Consider the following 17,030-nt stretch of genomic DNA (forward strand, 5'->3'; position numbering starts at 1 on the left):
TCGGAACCAATCAGATGCGCAGGAACAGGGCGCCGGCTTATCCTGTGAGGAGCAGCCGCGAATTCGGTGTGCCGACGGATACACTGGCGCATGAGTCGCGTTTTGGTCGCCAGTCGCAAACGGTCGCGCGACCGCTACAACTCGCAGCGGTGAATGAGCCTTAACTGCTTGAACGCCTCGTATCTCTCGCTATGAGCCCAATATTTTTCTTTCAATCTTTATAGCACCGTATCGCGTGATCTTGCCTGTTATTTTCGGTGCCGGCTAAACTTTATCACCCTGCTCACTTCTGCTATGGCGAGTTGGGCATGCAGCGGAGCTCGCTCATTCTATGCTGAAGTGACTTTGCGAACCACTAAGAATGAATTACGTCGGTAAATGGAAATGTTCTGAAGCTGCCATTGTAGCCTTTGTAGTTTGAGTTAGAAGGAATTGCAGTTGCACAAATCGTGACATTTTTTTTTTTCAGAAATCAGCAGACGCCACCATGTTCCTACCTCCCAGACACGGACTACTCGTTGTGGGCGTAAAAACTTCTTCTACGCCAGCCACATACACCACGAATTGTATTATGATGGAATAAATCTTTTGAAAACGGTGACATTTGAAATCACCACTTTTGCTCGACGTGCCTTATTCTGTCGCCTGAGTATAGACGTTGCTTTTCCGAACACATTGCTACTAACGTGGCTTATCATTATTAAGCCTTTAAGGTTCATGACTAAAAAGGATTCGGCGTCGGCGTGAGCCCGACTGGCATACCAAACACCTGTGCTGAATAATCGCGCACCACGGGTGAGAATTAAAGTTAATGAAATGTGAATAAATGCGAATTCAAGTAGTAGGCGCATTCGAACTTCCAAGTGAGTAGAAATGACATTTATGTGTATTATTGTTATTTCGTTCCGAAGGGAATGTACCGAGGCAACAGAAAAAAAATGTTATTTGTTTTTTGCTGTTCTTTGAGTTACACAACAGCGCCTGTCCTGCGCTTGCAAATAAATACAACACAAGTACAACGCAGAAATACTGAGAAAAACCTGAAAAAAAAATAACGAAAGGCTATAACCTGATGAAGGGGGGCATTAGCTTTGCTCTTTCAACGGCTTTCACGGGGTGGTGGTGGTGCTGGTATCTTTATTTCTCCCAGAACAGAAAAAAAAAAGAAATATAGAGGGGACCAGTACGAAGTCTGGTTGCGCTATTTCAGAGGAGGTCGGCGGAGTACCCTTGGGAGCCTCCACCGCGCGCTGGATGAGCCGGCGTTGGTCTTGGCTCGGAGGCACGCAAGAGGGACTCCCACGACTCTGGGGTGTTTGTGTTCTCTGCGTTGTAGCGCGTGCACGTCCACACCATATGTATGAGTGCCGCCGGATGTGAGCAATGTTTGCACCTTGGTGCTACCTGTTCCAGAAAAATTCTGCTGTATATAAGAGGGGGTGTGGGAAGCTGCGCCGGCTGGCTGCATTTTAACAGGAGAGCCTTTTTCATTCATTCATTCATTCATTCATTCATTTATTCATTCATTCATTCATTCATTCATTCAGTTTATTTAGACAAAAGGAAAGCTTGCCTGGGTTGAAGGGACTAAAGGCAGATTGCCTCTGCCTGACTAGGGTCCCTCCACCCATACATTTGCTCAGAAGCAGTGCAACAAAAAATACATATTTCCCAATTTTGTCGGGGGAACATAAAAGCCAAATTCAAAAACTACAAAGCATACCTGAGGACATACAATTTAAAATATCACGCGAAAGCCAACACCAATTTGCCCCTAGCACGACAAAAAACAATATGTAAAAAAAAAACTGACACTATGAGAATATTAAGTCAGAAGACAAAGTGCTACACAGAAAGACACATTTGAAAAAATAAAGAGACTTTTACACAATATTACAAATGCACAAAAAATACTAAAAGAAATATTTGTAATAGATATTACTGAGGGCACGGTACAAGAAAAGAAGTACACCTTAACTTTTTTCTTCAGACTGTTTTAGCATTACTTTGTTCTAGAAGTTCACGAATATAGCTGTTGTTGTGTATTAGATGAGGTATTTGATAAGATAAGGTTTTACTTTCCGTAAGTTGTCCTAAAATAAAGGTAATCGAAAACGGTCAAGGCGTAGATCATAGGGACTTTCTCTTGGGTTGCAATGATCCATGTAACTGCCAATGTTGTTTCCTATCTCTTTACGAGCAGAAAACTATCATCATCATGAACCGGCACGCGCTGTTTTCGTCCTCTTCTCCATCTTCTGATTCGCTCACAGAACACGTGCGCCGATTTGTCCAGCGCACGATGCTGATAACTTTGATGGATGAGTGAACAAGTACAGAGAGAGAGAGAAAGAAAGAGAGAAATTCTTGGCGTAAAATGTTACCTAAAGAATTTTCGTTAAGCATAAAGTTAGCTAAAGTTGCCATTTGATTTGAGAGAGCATAGTCAAGAGTTTGACGAAAGTTCGTCTGGTCAGGCATTGGATGAGATGAAACACGGTCACTAAGTCCGTTGAAATTATCCGAAGTTTCGGAACCACGTTCGGGTTCCCTGTTCACCGAGCTGGACTGAAAGTCGTCAATTATGTAGCCAGTAGGTCACGCAGCGAGCGGGCGTAAATGTCAGGCCCTGTTGTCCTATTCATTGTAGCTGGCGCCGACCGAATGACTAGCGATTCTAGAACGCAGTGGGATGACAAGTTCTTTTCCTGGGCGACGATAGTGGCATTATCCCAGTTCGTCTTGTGACTGTTAATAGTCATGTCACGTTGGTGTTCCTTGAGGCCTCGGGAGAACTTTCCTGTTTTGCCAATATATTTGTGTCCAGTGCCTCGTGTGAGGCACTGGAAGCACGCTTATGCAATCTGCTGATTCTTGTTTCCCACCTCGCTTGGCGAAGCGTGGTCGTGATACCCGAAGACCCTGGAGTCTCCGGGATCTGTGGCTTCGTAGATAGAGCAGCCTTAACTGCTGCAACCACGGGGGCAGCCGCCACGGCTGGTGGCTCACTTTTCGTGGGCCGGGACAGTGGCGGTGGCCGATGCGACGCTGCCCCCTGACGCACCGCATCAGCATAGGTTGGGCTGTGAAAGGCCAAACACCTTCTGCGTGCTTCTTTAAATGAGATGTTCTCTCAAACCTTCAATGAAATTTCTTTTTCCTTTTTCCAATTCGAACAAGAACGTGAATATGCAGCACGGTCTCCGTCGCAGTTCACACAATGCGGTGTTTTGTTACAACTGTCTGAGGCATGCCCCTGGATACCACATTTTGCACAGGTAGGTCGACCACGACAGCTCTGAAAGCCATGGCCAAACCTTTCACATTGGAAACATCGGCAGGGGTTTGAGATGTACGGTCTGATCGGTGTCTTTGCGTAGCCAGTTTCTATGCTTTCTGGTAGATCGCTAGTGGCAAAGGTAAGTATCAAGTGTTTAGAGGAGATTTCCTGGTCGTTTCTTCTGATGACAATTCGCTTTACACTGGTCACGTTCTGGTCCTTCCACCCTTCGAGGAGTTCGGTCTCGGTAAGGTCAAGGAGATGCGCCTCTGATACGTCTGAGCTCGATACGTTCTGATACCTAGCGTCTGATACGCCTCCACATGCGGAGTTCAGGATCTATGGGATGTGATCGGAATGTCGCCAAAAGTTACGAGGTCTTGTATTTTCTCAAGTTGCGCCTTGTCACGGAGCTCTAGAAGAAGGTCTCCACTAGCCATTTTAATAACTTTTATAACCAGTACCTAGGGTGTTTGTTAGTGATCTGGAAACTACAAAAGGAAGTACGGTCCTCACTGTTTTTTCGAACGTCTGACTATATAGCACATGATAGTGGGGGGAATACTTCTTCTGGTCGGCTCTGGAAGGTCAGCTCTTCGGTGCGTACGCGCTTTGAAGCGGCACGATCATTTAGCAGTGGGAATGCTCTATGCATGATGTGAGGATAAAATTCAGCAGCGATGGCGGCCACCCACCATGGAGCCCAACATGGGGAAGCTACAAGATTCATGGTGCGGAAAACATGCAGACGCCAGCCGTACACCGCTACGATAACCCAATGCGCATAGAGCAAAGTTGGCTAGTTGCACAAGGTCAACCCAGGCCGCCTACAAAAATTGGGAAGTTACTGAAGGGAGTGGGAGACAGGACAGCAAGGAAAGAAGATAGCAAAGCGAAAGATCACAGAGGAAGGCCCCTCGGTATTTCGGGTCCATGGTGTCGCTACACAACAAACGCCTGCTTGCGCAGACGCCCCTGCAGGGGTCTTATTGATTGTGGTTTCGAATTGCCGTTCACAAGTTGATAGGTTCGCGGCACGACAGGCAATTTAAAAATGATCAACATAGACAGAGTGGACGACTGTGAAGGGAATGACCTCGTTAATAGAGCTCATTTTGACTATGAAAACAGTTGTGCTGAGAATGCAACCCTGTGGCACGCCATTCTCTCGGATAAATCTTCGTGAGAGCACTGTACCGAGACGTATACTTGAAATGTTCTATTCGATAGGAAATGTCATAAGCATTTTAGCATTCTTACGCAAATTCCTAAGTCAGCTAGGTCTCTTAGAATCTCATATCGCCAAGTCGAATCATATGCTTTTTTTAAGTCAAGAAACACCGCGAGACAGTATTGCTTTGTAGAAAAGCATCTCATATTTCGTGTTGTATTCTGACGAGATGGGGAATGGTCAAGCAGCCCTCCTTGCATCCGCACTGATGTGAGTCTATTAGGTGTTCTGATTCAAGAATGAAATTGAGTCTTCTGTTTAAAATGCTCTCGCATGTTTTTGCGAGAATGTGATGGGTCTGTAGCTACTCGGGGACGTTGGGGGTTTACCAGGTTTTAGGAAAAATACGACTGTTGCATTTTTCCGATGTTCAAGCGTTATCACAGGTTCCCATATTTTGTTAAAAATTTAGATAAGTGCCTCCGCCGATGCTTGGGACAGGTGCGCCAGCATTGTGTAGTGTGGCTGGTCAAGCCCCGTTTTTTTACCGGACGGAAGTACCCTGTGTAGTGTGAGAGGATGGTTATAACATTCATTTGAGGCAATTTTAATAGGAATTCTCTGTTTTGAGCTGATCATTTGTACTTTAGGAATGCATTTATGCAATTCGCTGAGCATGAGACATTGTATATGCGTTCTCCTAATTAGTTGGCCTGGTCTTCTAGTGTTGTTTACGTGTCTGGAATTGTAAGCATTCGTATTCAGTGATGCTACCGATGACTTCTGATTTGGAGCAATTTTTGGAGCAGCAAAATTTCCGTCTTGGAGCACTTTGGAGCAGCAAAATTTTCATCTTGGAGCACTTTGGAGCAGACAATTTTGCATCTGGGAGCACTTTGGAGCAGCGAATTTTACATCCTGGAGTGCAATACAGAGCACCTGATTATTGTTATGGGGCTCTTATGAAGGCTAGAAATATTTCGATTTATTGCAAATCTCATGAAAAAAGTCATCTCAGGAGCATAGGCGTGCGCACAGGGGGGGGGGGGGGGGGGGGGGGGCGGGGGGGGCGCCGCCCCACCCCCCCTAATTACCTGAGAGGGGGGGGGGGCGCAAAATCTGCCCCGTACATTGACCCTGATTATATGGACACTCTCGGCGGATTTTTGCTGTCGCCGGTGCCGTAATTTTCCGTATAAAGTCCAGATTAATAACGTCACCACGCGCATTCTAGCCGCGGGTAAAAGCTCGCGAGCGCTGGCGACGAACGCGGCTGAAGCGGAGATTAAACTAGCCGGCCGTCTGTCTCCGCCGCACGGACAGCGCATGAGATAACATCTTCCCGCGTGCGGGCCTGCCGTCGATTGCTCATCAAACAGAGAGGAAACACCTCGCCCGTCTTTCGCAAGGAGCATGAAGGGACGCCAGGGGAGCGGAAGGGGGGGGGGCGCATCGTTCGAAGGGCGCAGTCGCTTGCGCGCTCGCTATCTCGAGGCATCAGGAGACGGCTCGTAAACTTGCTGTACTCTCAATGCTTGCTTCGCGTTTAGAGAACTCAGAGCAAGAAAAGGCTTCGGTTCCTGGAGGGGCCATATTGCCTTAAACCAGCGTTTTGTTGAGTTACGCGAGATCGGATCCAAAAGAGTTAGCTGCTAGTCTTACTTCGTTTCACAATACAATTTTTTGGTATCGCATTCATTGCTTCGCTCTTAAGCGAAACTGAGTTTTTTTAACCGTCAGCTATTCACCCCCAAAAGCGAGGGGCGGACGTGTAACAAGGCGTAGCCGCTTCACTGTGGGCCGTCAGCGACGGGCCCGCTACTGACAGCTGCGCATTTGCGGCTGCTCCGACCAGGAGATATGATTTTACTAATGAGATGACATTTTTAAAAAAGCAAGAAAGAAAATCGAATTGGAACCCTAGCACCTGAGCTCGAAAGGGCAGGGCCTTTTAGGGGGTATTTACCGCAGAGAGATTACAAACTTGGACTTGCTGGCGGAAGGAATTACGAAAAAGCTGTTCTGGATGAAGATCCATGGATAAAGTATATCTGAGGAAAAGTGTCAACGCGTTTCCACCGTTCGCGTGCTCTTCCATAAACGCGAAACAAGGAAAATTCGATATTGTCCCTTATATCTACTGCGCGTGATCCCAGATTTCATTCCGCGATGTCCGGAAACAGAAGTGCCAGACATTTTAGCGGCACTCATGTAGTTATTAGTGAACATTGCATTCCTTACGTGCCGTGCGACGCTTGAAACGAGCTATCAGCAGCGTTTCTGGAACAGACGACGTCCGCCTATGAATCGCCGTCGCACTTTCTCGCTACCGATAGGTCTAGACGTCACGAGCCTCTGCGCAGAGCGCGTTTTGCTGTCGAGCCGACTTGCAGAACAGAAGCTGCGTCGGCACCGTGCATGGCATCGTGGCTTACCGGAACGCACGCGCGAGCGCTATTTATTCAGCGGAATAATTCTTTGTCCATTATTGCGACTTTATTGGCAGCCCCATGATCGAGCTGCACATGTTCTGACGCGCCGGCGGTGGATGCGATTGCCGGTGATAGACGCCCCCAAACCCGAGATTTTGGTGCAGTTTGGCGCAGTTGGCGCAGGAGTGGAATCACTGCGTATGGTGTAAGATGAGTACTTTCCTCTAAACTTCTTCACTTGGTCCCAGATGTGTTTAGAAGTGACCGAACTACTAATGGATGATATTTATTCTTGCAATGAGCTCTTTTCTGCCTGCCTTCGAATCTATCGTGCTTTGGCTTTTGCCTGTTTAAAGCTTATGAGGTTGCTATGGGTCGGGAACCTTCGTAAGATTCCCCAGGCCTTGTTTTGCTGTTTTTTGTTTTCGGTGCATTCCTTCGTCCACCAAGGATTTAATTTTTTGCGCGCGATACCAGACGCCGGCGGTATCGCCTTTTCTGTCACTGAAATTATAATTTCAATGAACTTTTTGTTAAGTTCCTGAACGGAGAGTTCCGGTGAATAAACCTCTTCAAGTTTCGCGTTCTCTGTAAAAACCGGTCAGTCAACGAGCTGCAATTTCCGACGACGTGGCTTGGTAGCTAAAGTTTGGTTTGATGGTAGGAGTTTGATGATGGCGGGTTGGTGATCACTACCATATGATGTCTCTAGAACTTCCCATTTAAGATCGCTAAAAAGACATGCTTAGCACAGAGCGAGGTCCACACGACTAAAAGTGCTTGTTGGTGAAAAGTAGTAAAAGCACCCGACTTTAAAAAGGCGGATATCGTTTGACACAACAAAATCTCCGACGGTCTGCTATCTTTGATCAGTTTTGTCACTGCCCCAAACAGTAGAATGAGCGTTAAAATCCCCTACTAAAATAAATGGTTTCGGTAACTGTTCTGTTAGATTTTCAAGGTGTTTAATGGTAAGATAGGTGTAGGTTGAAATATACAGCGAACAAATGGCGATTGTTATGTAAGATAAAATGGCAACTGCTACGGCCTCGAAATATATGTTCAGTTTTACATATCGGGTAGGAGTGCCGCCCAGCACGGCAATATAGCTACTCTTCCCGACAGCCGGCTACAGCATTCGTGGTGCTTTCGGGCAACTGTAAAGACCTTAAGGATTTTATGTTTTGCACCAAAGTTACTTTCTTAAAGACAGAATGCCACTGATGAAACTTGTTTATAATGTCCTTTATGTCACCTAACTTGTGTAGTAGCCCTTTACAGTTCCAGTGAATGATAAAAGCCACGGGGAATGAAAATTAAGCAAACATAGGTTTGTGGATTGTTTGGTTAATTTAAAAGATGATAGGCGACTTATCTTGAGGAGCTTTACTGTATACTAGAGCGATAACCATTTAGGTTATCGCTTCTTCCTGAACATAGCAATCGGGAATTCATCCGTCTTAGCACGCTCCTCAGAGCGCTTGTCCTTCGGTGTTCTTGACACCGAGGTTTTCGTTTCGACCTCCATTGCCTTCTCGGAGGCGCTGGAGGATCAAGAATTTGGCGCTCGGACACGGGTCTCAGGCCTTGGCGTTCGATTGATTTTAGGGTCCAGTGAGACCGGAGTCTGCGGGTCCTTTGAGGTGGATGGAGCAGCACGCAGCCGCTGCTTCCCCCAAGGAGGCGGAAGGAGTCACGACCGGACCACTCTGTGTGGACCCGGAGGACGTCTGAGGCCTCTGTAAGGCTGCCCCCGACTGCGTCACATCAACGTAACCTCCGCGGAAAAGATACAACAACCGTTTCCGCGCTTCGTAAAATGAGATCTTTTGTTTGATTGTCAGAGAAATAGCAATAACTCCTTTTTCTTTCTTCCAGGATGGGCACGAGCGCGAGTACGCTGGGTGATCCCCCTTACAGTTGACACAAAGTGGCGATGAAGTGCAGTTTACAGCTGCGTGGTCGCTTTCGCTGCATTTTGCGCAGGTTTCTTTGCCTCTGTATGCATGGGATGCATGACTGAATCTTTGGCATTTGAAACATCTTCTATAGGGTTGTGAATGTAGGGTATCACATTGATTTTTACAATTTGTTAGATTATCTTTTAACCCGATGAGCTCAAAGAGACATTTTGTGCACACCTAACCTGAATATTCGAATAATTACGCGGAAGTTGGCCAGCTAAGGTTTCATCTTGCTACTTTACAACACATCTTGCAATTGTCGAATTCTAAGCGGTAAACAAATTGCAAATAACAGCACCACGGTGAGGTTGCAAGGCGTATTAATTGATATGTGAGCCATCATAGCAGAAGAAAAAGTGCACCGTCGCGCGCATTTTCTAAACTAACCAACGTTTCGTGCACTGGTCGGAGCACATACGCAATTGCAAGGTAAACGCGTTCCGTCGCACACTTAGTGAGTGAACATAGGAAATTGGCGTGATACTGAAAACTCGTTTCAAGTGGATAAACCTTCGGAGCTTGCTGGCGATGATTGGCTACAGTTTGCAATATGTGCCGTAGAGTAACTAGAACTGAAGTACGTAATAACTATCTGTCATATGCTTAGTAGGTTATGTACATCACATGTGACAGCTGTCAGCTCGACAGTTTGCTTTGGCAGACATCGCGCTGAGGATGACGAAGCCGGATGATGATGAGTACGTATACATGTGAAGAAGATTGTTGATTGTGAAGAAACATTCGCTTTTTTTTCTTCCTTTTTGTGAAAGCTTAATTAGCGTGTAGAGAAGCGTTCGAACTCAGTAATGGATCGTCCGCTCGAGCGCCTTCTAGTGATCGTCCTCTTCTCTGAGAGCACGCCCCTCGTGATGAGAGTCGGCCCCGCCTTGACTGTGGCTGTCGTGCATCGTCGCCAAGTGCCCACTAATAAACGTCTTTACAATTTGGTGGAGGTGCTGGGCTTCATCGGATTATTCATCTCACGGAATGTGGCTTTTCCTCGAATGAACAAACACATACCTATAATAAAAACACAGCATATAGGTATACACGAAACCCATTTGAAATTTCATGCACTACTCAAATGTAATTGTCTATTTTTTACATAACCTTCCGAATTAAAAGCTATTTAGCTCAGAGTTCATCTTTCCCGTACTAAAAAAAAAGAAAGAAAGCGCAGAAATTCAGCACCGCGGCATTCTACATTTTCCCACAACATTTATGGCCTCGTGTGGCTCCCAGGGAGCTCAATACGAAAGCCACCAGATGACAAAAGCAGCGCGTACACTATATACGTTGACACGCGCAGCCTTGTGCAGCGTAAAAAAGGGCCGATTAACGTTGTTTCCCACAGGCTACAGACAGAGGAGAGAGCATATGTACACAACGAGCGGAGCATACGTTTCTCACGCTGCCCAAAGCCCGCAAAGTACCGTACACCGGGGGTTTCATTCGGCGGCAAAGTCTGCGTATGAATCAATCGCGCTCTCGTCCCCGTCACGACATACGAGTGCAACCGTTCCGGCCACCCACCCGGCTGAAGCCATTGTCCCCAGCGCTACGCACGGTGGTCCCATAAGCCGAGATAAAGGGAGTGGGGCCCATTGCCAGGGGTGGAAAAGGTGGCTTCAAACAATACCGAATGCATTTGCTGCGAGCGGAACGGAGGGTGCACCAAATACAGTCGTGGAAGAGGGAGGAAGGGGGAGGTACCCTGCGGTGCCGCATGGTGGCGCGTGCGACCGCGACTCGGCACGCGACGCCACGCTTCACGCAGCGCGACCTTAAGCGCAACCGAGGCACCCCGCCACCTTTTGAAACCACGCCAGTGGCAAGAACTGGCCGTACGTTGTGTTGGAAACGACACTTTGATTGGTGCCAAATATTCATGTTCGCCGCATATTAATTTCCTTTCCAGTTTCTCCTTTTCCAGATGGCAAGATATCCGCAGTGACACTACGGGACGTGACGTCCTTGGCGTGATGATGATTATATGTATTTCTTACCGGCCCAAGAGGCACGTGTGGCCAAAGTGCGATATGGCTGCCAATGTGGCGTTAACAGTGACTAATGATTTACGATTATAGGATGTACTATGGCTGTGAAGTGGTCTAAAAAAACTTAGAGGACGCCTGAGCTTCGCTTCCAAGAGCAGAATGCGATAGCGCAATCGGGCTCCGTGCGCATCGCCTTCTCAATCGCTAGCCTATAGCTTCGGTTCCCGGCGCATGCCTCAAACGTGCTGTAAGGAAACGAACGACTGTGCGCGTAACATCGGACGTTTCAAACTATCCTAGAATGCGCACCGCAAGTGCACATCCAAGTGCATAATTCGCATTCAAGCGCGAAGTTCATAAGTACGCATTCAAGTGCCTGCAAGTACATAATTATTTTGCGAATCAGCGAAAGACCCACTAAGCGTGCGTATAAGGCAACACGCGAACCTACGCAGCTGCTCACTTCGTTCACGCTTTCGCAGCTGACGATGATTAAATATGTCTCAGCGCTTTGTGATTGGTGGGCCTTTAAAACACCCACGCCTGGCGCGATTCTACGCTTGTGCCACGCAATATTACATGCGTTGAGGAGAATCCTTCCATTACATGACATTAATATAGTGTTTTTTTTTTGTTTTCACCGAAGCGGCTTGAAGCAATAGCGTCGCTCTGTGGCCTGCTTGCCACACAGACGGTCTGGGTTCGCGTGTGACTCGAACCTAAGATTTTTATTATTTATTTTATTTGCATTGATTTTTAGGTCATGGACAAATGATAATTTTTCGCTCACAACAAGATTTTTTATTATTTATTTTATTTGCATTGATTTTTAGGTCACGGACAAATGATAATTTTTCGCTCACAACCAACGACGCCGACACGGACGCCGACACCGAAATTTCTGTGAAACGAGCTTTTTAACGCTATCGCTTTAAAACGCGCTCTATATGGAAGCATAAAAATTATATTTAGTATAAAATTACGACAGTGACATGCGGAGTGGTCTGTGGGTGTTGAATGTATGTGACGTAGATACTAAAATATGAGATTGCGGAAGTACCACCAATACCGTCTCAAGGCATTCGAGCCCAAATACAGGGAGACACTTCCGACGTGTTAGTTTTAAGGCGATTAGTTGTTCACAACTAACCCGCTTAAAGCTAACACGTCAATGGAGGACAAGGCGCCTCTTACATGGCGCCTTGTCCTCCTATCGAAATGTCGGCCAGCCTGTCTGAGGCCTCCGTTCCTATTCATTCAACCTACCCGCCCCAATTGCTAGGCCAGAAATGGGTGTTTCTTGTGGTCAATCAACTCCATTTAGCTATTTTTAATTATACGTCATTTACAAGATTACGGAGCGTTGATGCAGTGCTTTCGAAATCTGCCTGATCAATTGCAACAACCAAACCACACGCGGACACTAAAGAAGGAGATTGTAGGAACGATAAAGTGACTCTTGAAATCAGGTGATGAAAAAAATATCACAGGGTTCCTTATGCATTCACCTAAAGGCCTGAACACACGTACGCGTTGCAGCGCGTCAGCGCGTGACCTTTTGACGCGGCGCCGCGCCCTCTCCATATAGGGAGAGAGGGCGCGCGGCTACGCGAAGCTGCGCGCCCTCTCTCTGCATAGGGAGAGGGCGTGGCGCCACGTCAAAAGGTCACGCGCTGACGCGCTGCAACGCGTGCGTGTGTTCAGGCCTTAAGACTACTCGTAGGCGAAAGCCATCTTTTTATTCTCAGCAGATGCACTGATCCTTCCCCGCCACCCACCGAAAGCTTTCCGTAATTAACGCACGTAACGGGGTTCGCAGCCGTTGCAAGCTTCCTGTGCTTCACCTGGTTTTACGATACCTCCGTGATCGGCCCACCTTTGACCAAGGGGCGATGTCACGAGATGACGTCATCGTGAAACGTCATCGGGTGGTGATGATTTTTCGCATCACTCGTGTCGGTGCAGACGGCGCGGGACGCCGGTAAATTCTCGTGTTTGATGAGGCATCTAAGGCTTTGGCCTTAATAAGTGTACGATGTATTGTCGCTGTACAAAGCAAACAGGACACAAGTATACGTCGTACAAGTGCAGCAAGACAGCCTGTTCAGCGAATCGAACAGAGCGACGTCTTCGTCTTCGAATTTCGACCCTCCGGTTATAGGAGCCCGGTTAAAGCACTCACCGTCATCATCGTACGCATGAAGCACATGCGTTCATTTAAAGGGAACAGTCGCAGAGTACGACGTCGTTCCCGTTACGACGCCGAACGACAGATTCTGAAGGCAGCACTTCCTTTGCAACACGGCTCGAGCTTGGAGCTGCGGCACATTCTCGGCCCGTGGCAAGACAGCGGTTGTGCGATGCGCAACACAAAAAGCGCTGTTGGTGTTCTTGAGGAACACTCGACTTAAGCGAAGTTTGTGAATGATTCTTTTGTCTATATATGTGCGTTTGTGACTGCACGTACCATTTGTGTGCATATGTGATCATTGTATATACCATAGTCATCACCCGACACCTCTAGTAGCAAGCCAGGCGACAAATCAGGCTAACCTCTACGGGATTTTCGTTAAAGAATATTGTCTGTCTCATTTGAAGGAGAGCCATTTGCCAAAAACTGGAATTTATAAATTCAGTGTAACCTTCTCGGGCCTAATGTACCATCCTCGTAAAGAGAGCAAGATTGAAAGAAAAATAACACGCACAAAAATATTCTGGAATTATCAAAAACTCTGGACAAGAGAAGAACTGGAGAAAACATGGCACGGCTCAATTGTAGAGTGTCAGACGCGTTATCCGAAAGTAGTAAGTTTGATCCCTACGTGCGGCAAGCTTATTTTACAGCGAAAGCTGTTATGAGATCACAACAAGGGCCGTTTTTGGCACCGTAGTTGTCCGCCGCCGCCGCCGGTGTCCGTAACCACTATCGCTCGAAATAAGAAAAAAAACGAAATAAGAAAAAATTTCCACGACGGAATGAGGTTCGATTCTGGGTCCGCTGCGTGGGAGCCCAATGTTCTACCACAGAGCCATGCCGGTGCTTGAACCTGCGTTGCGTAAAGACCCTATACAGGCTTCATGCCGCGAAGGAACCCCATTAACACATGTAATGTAGCGTGGTGGAAGAGTAAAATGACAACCAAGCTTCACACAACGTGAATTTTGTAACTAAGCGTCACACAATGCGAATTGCGCAACGAGTGGGTTGTTGAATGCGTCCAACCCATTACAAAGGGCACCTCCATAATTCTTCACCGTCATCAGCCACAGCATCAACAAAGTGCACATAATGCCTTAAAGGTGTTTAGCGGTTACCACAATTCTCCGCAGAATGACGAAAAATGAAATAGTGCTGCTTCCCTACTTCAAAAAATTATGATCATTTATAGCGTAGTGGGTTCCTCGCAAGTGCACTTCTATAGGTTCTATAGTGGCTCGTTTAAAGCTTCCAACCCATTACAAATGGCTCAGCCATAATTCTTCATCGTCATCAACCGTCGCATCAAGAAACTGCACGTAACGCCGTACATATGGTAGCTCGTTTCTCCGCAGAATTACGAATAATGTCGTGGTGGGTGCTTCCCAACTTCACAAAAATTATGATTTGTAGCGTAGTGGGTACGTTGCTAGTTTACTTGTATTAGTAGACACAAGATAGTCTATAACGGGCTCTAGAAATGCCGCTCTTCCAGCTTTCGCTGTGACTGTGCTGCACTTTCCGCGCAGGCCTCTTTATTTCATCCACTGTAACTCATTTGCACTTTTTTCAGAATTACTATAGTAAATTTAACACGTTTAGCTGCATTGTCTGTTGGTTTTCATTAGGAAATGATTGAATGGCATTGGGAGACATGTAGAATCTCGTTGGTACGATTCTGCATAATACGTTTTTCCGGCCTAATAAGTTTTTCGTTTTATTCCTGGCCAAGGTTCCTTGGAAATAATGCGTTTTCACGCGTTTATTACGATCACATTTTCCCCATTAAAGAATAATACGACCGCGAAAATGGATTATGACCGGTATATCTGGAAATCCTTCATTCATTCTTCGGTATACTAGCTCAAAGCGCGTTTCAACAAGCAATGATATGCACGTTGCAGAGCCGCTGAGGCCTCAACAACCTCGGCCTGACGGTGAAAGGATCGGTTCCAGGCGCGGCCGCTGCGTCTAATGATGATGATCATTACTATGATGCGCCAGGCGATGCACCGCGACATCTATCACGGTGCATCGCTTAATGTTGCTCAATAGAAGTTAATTGCTGATGGAGTATGCAATTTTCCTCCTTTTTTAAGCTCTTTGGTTAATACGACTTTTGCATAATACGTTTTATTTTGCGGTTTCCGTGAAAAACGTATCAACAAGATTTCACTGTATACTAGTGGTGCTTTCGGTCCAACAGCAACCGCCCTGGCTACGTCCTGAGGCCGACCACTTCAAGGACCCGATGTGGACGGCCGTCACTTTATACACACGCCGCCATGTTGCCCGAGGTACGGGTCGCTTTGCGTCCGTTAGCGGTCAACGCTGAATTTCGAGAATAGCGTACCGCACGTATACGCAACAGCTCCAGCAACGTTCTGCGTACGCGGTGTGTGAGGAAGGTAAAGCAAACGCGAATGCCGAAAGGTCGCGTTTGCTGTTTTCCACAAAACTAAAACTCTCTAATAGAAAAATGACAAGAGATAAAAGGGCCGACCTCAAGGGATCAAGTGGAATATGCTAAACTATGAAAGCTGATTAACAAGAAAATAATCATTGAGACAGAGATTTTTAACGTCAGAGAGATAGAGGCCACAGTAAATAAGGCGGCAGCATCAAAACGGAAGTAATAATAATACTATCAACCAGGCACGTAGGCAAAGGGGGGGCCCGGGGGGCCCGGGCCCCCCCCCGAAGTTCGTCCATCCTTTTATATTCCCGGGCAACTTTTTTTTTTCTTTTTGCCATGAAAAGACTTTCTTTCGAATAATTAGGCCTTGGGCCCCCCCCCCCCCACCCACCCCCCCCCCCCGAAAATAAATTCTGGCTACGTGCCTGCTATCAACACCTGAAATGTGCCAAGAAGCGGGAAAAACACCAACACTTTCATAAAAAACACTTGAAGAGAGACCGCATTTTGATGCCATTGGCTCGACGACATTTCTTGAAACTCGGCATGTGAAGTCTCTGGCCCCCTCAGAGGGCAATGTACTTCATTTTTTTTTTTACCGATTCGGAACTACGTAGGCCGCAGTATAGACGCCGTCAAAAACTATGACGTCACGGTAATTGGTGAAAAAGCTTCAAGCTGGCGTCCCCTCCCGCATTTTCTTCTGCGTTTTCTCACTTACCAAGCGTCTTCTGGTGGTAAGAGTGATGATTTTGGAATTTAAAAAAAAATAATTTACTAACACGAGAAAAGAAAGAAAATGGCAAAGCTTGCCCTAAGTCGCGCAAGGCTTGAAACAGCCAAGCTCGATGACTGTGAAGTCTAATCTGCTTGCTTCTAGGTTGTTGCTAGGCTTCAGCTAGATCATGCTAGGTCGTTTCTAGGCTCCTTCTAGGATGTTGCTAATCTTTAGCTGCGTGATGCTGGGCTGTTTCTAAATTGCTTCTCAGCGCAGAGAGGTTCGAGTTAAACCACAGACGTACAGTCACAGCTCCAGTCCAAACTCCAGAGACAGAAACTTGCGCTAAAACCGAGCGTTCGCATATGCCATAGATCTACGGGCACGTCGTCGTTCGCGTAAGGCTTCCATCGCTTCGACTTCAAAACTTGAAGACTTATAGACCAGACAGCTTACATTCGGTATTGAATAAAATATTCATGACGGTAATTTCAAACAGGATGAGAGAAACGCTTCACTTTCATCAACAAAGAGAATAAACTTCAGAGAGGTTTTCTAAACGATATAATACAGCCATGCGATCGATCAAGTAATTGAGACAGTTACCGAGTACAAGAAAGCACTTGATGTAGGTTTTATAGTCTACAAAACGGCATTCGACTCAGAAGTACCAGAAGTTTTGAAAGCACTGCGCCACAAAGTGGACTTCAAAGCATAAATACCTTAGACGAGCCTACGAAGGCAGCAAAGTGATATAAGGAACGAGACGAGCAAGTGCTGCGTTTATATTATTCGCTGTAGACTCGTGCACGAGTGCAACGCCAGAACTAACTTTCGACCTCTGGTTAAAGGGCC

The sequence above is a fragment of the Rhipicephalus sanguineus genome, unplaced genomic scaffold, assembly GCF_013339695.2.
Source record: "Rhipicephalus sanguineus isolate Rsan-2018 unplaced genomic scaffold, BIME_Rsan_1.4 Seq6646, whole genome shotgun sequence".
NCBI lineage: Eukaryota > Metazoa > Arthropoda > Arachnida > Ixodida > Ixodidae > Rhipicephalus > Rhipicephalus sanguineus.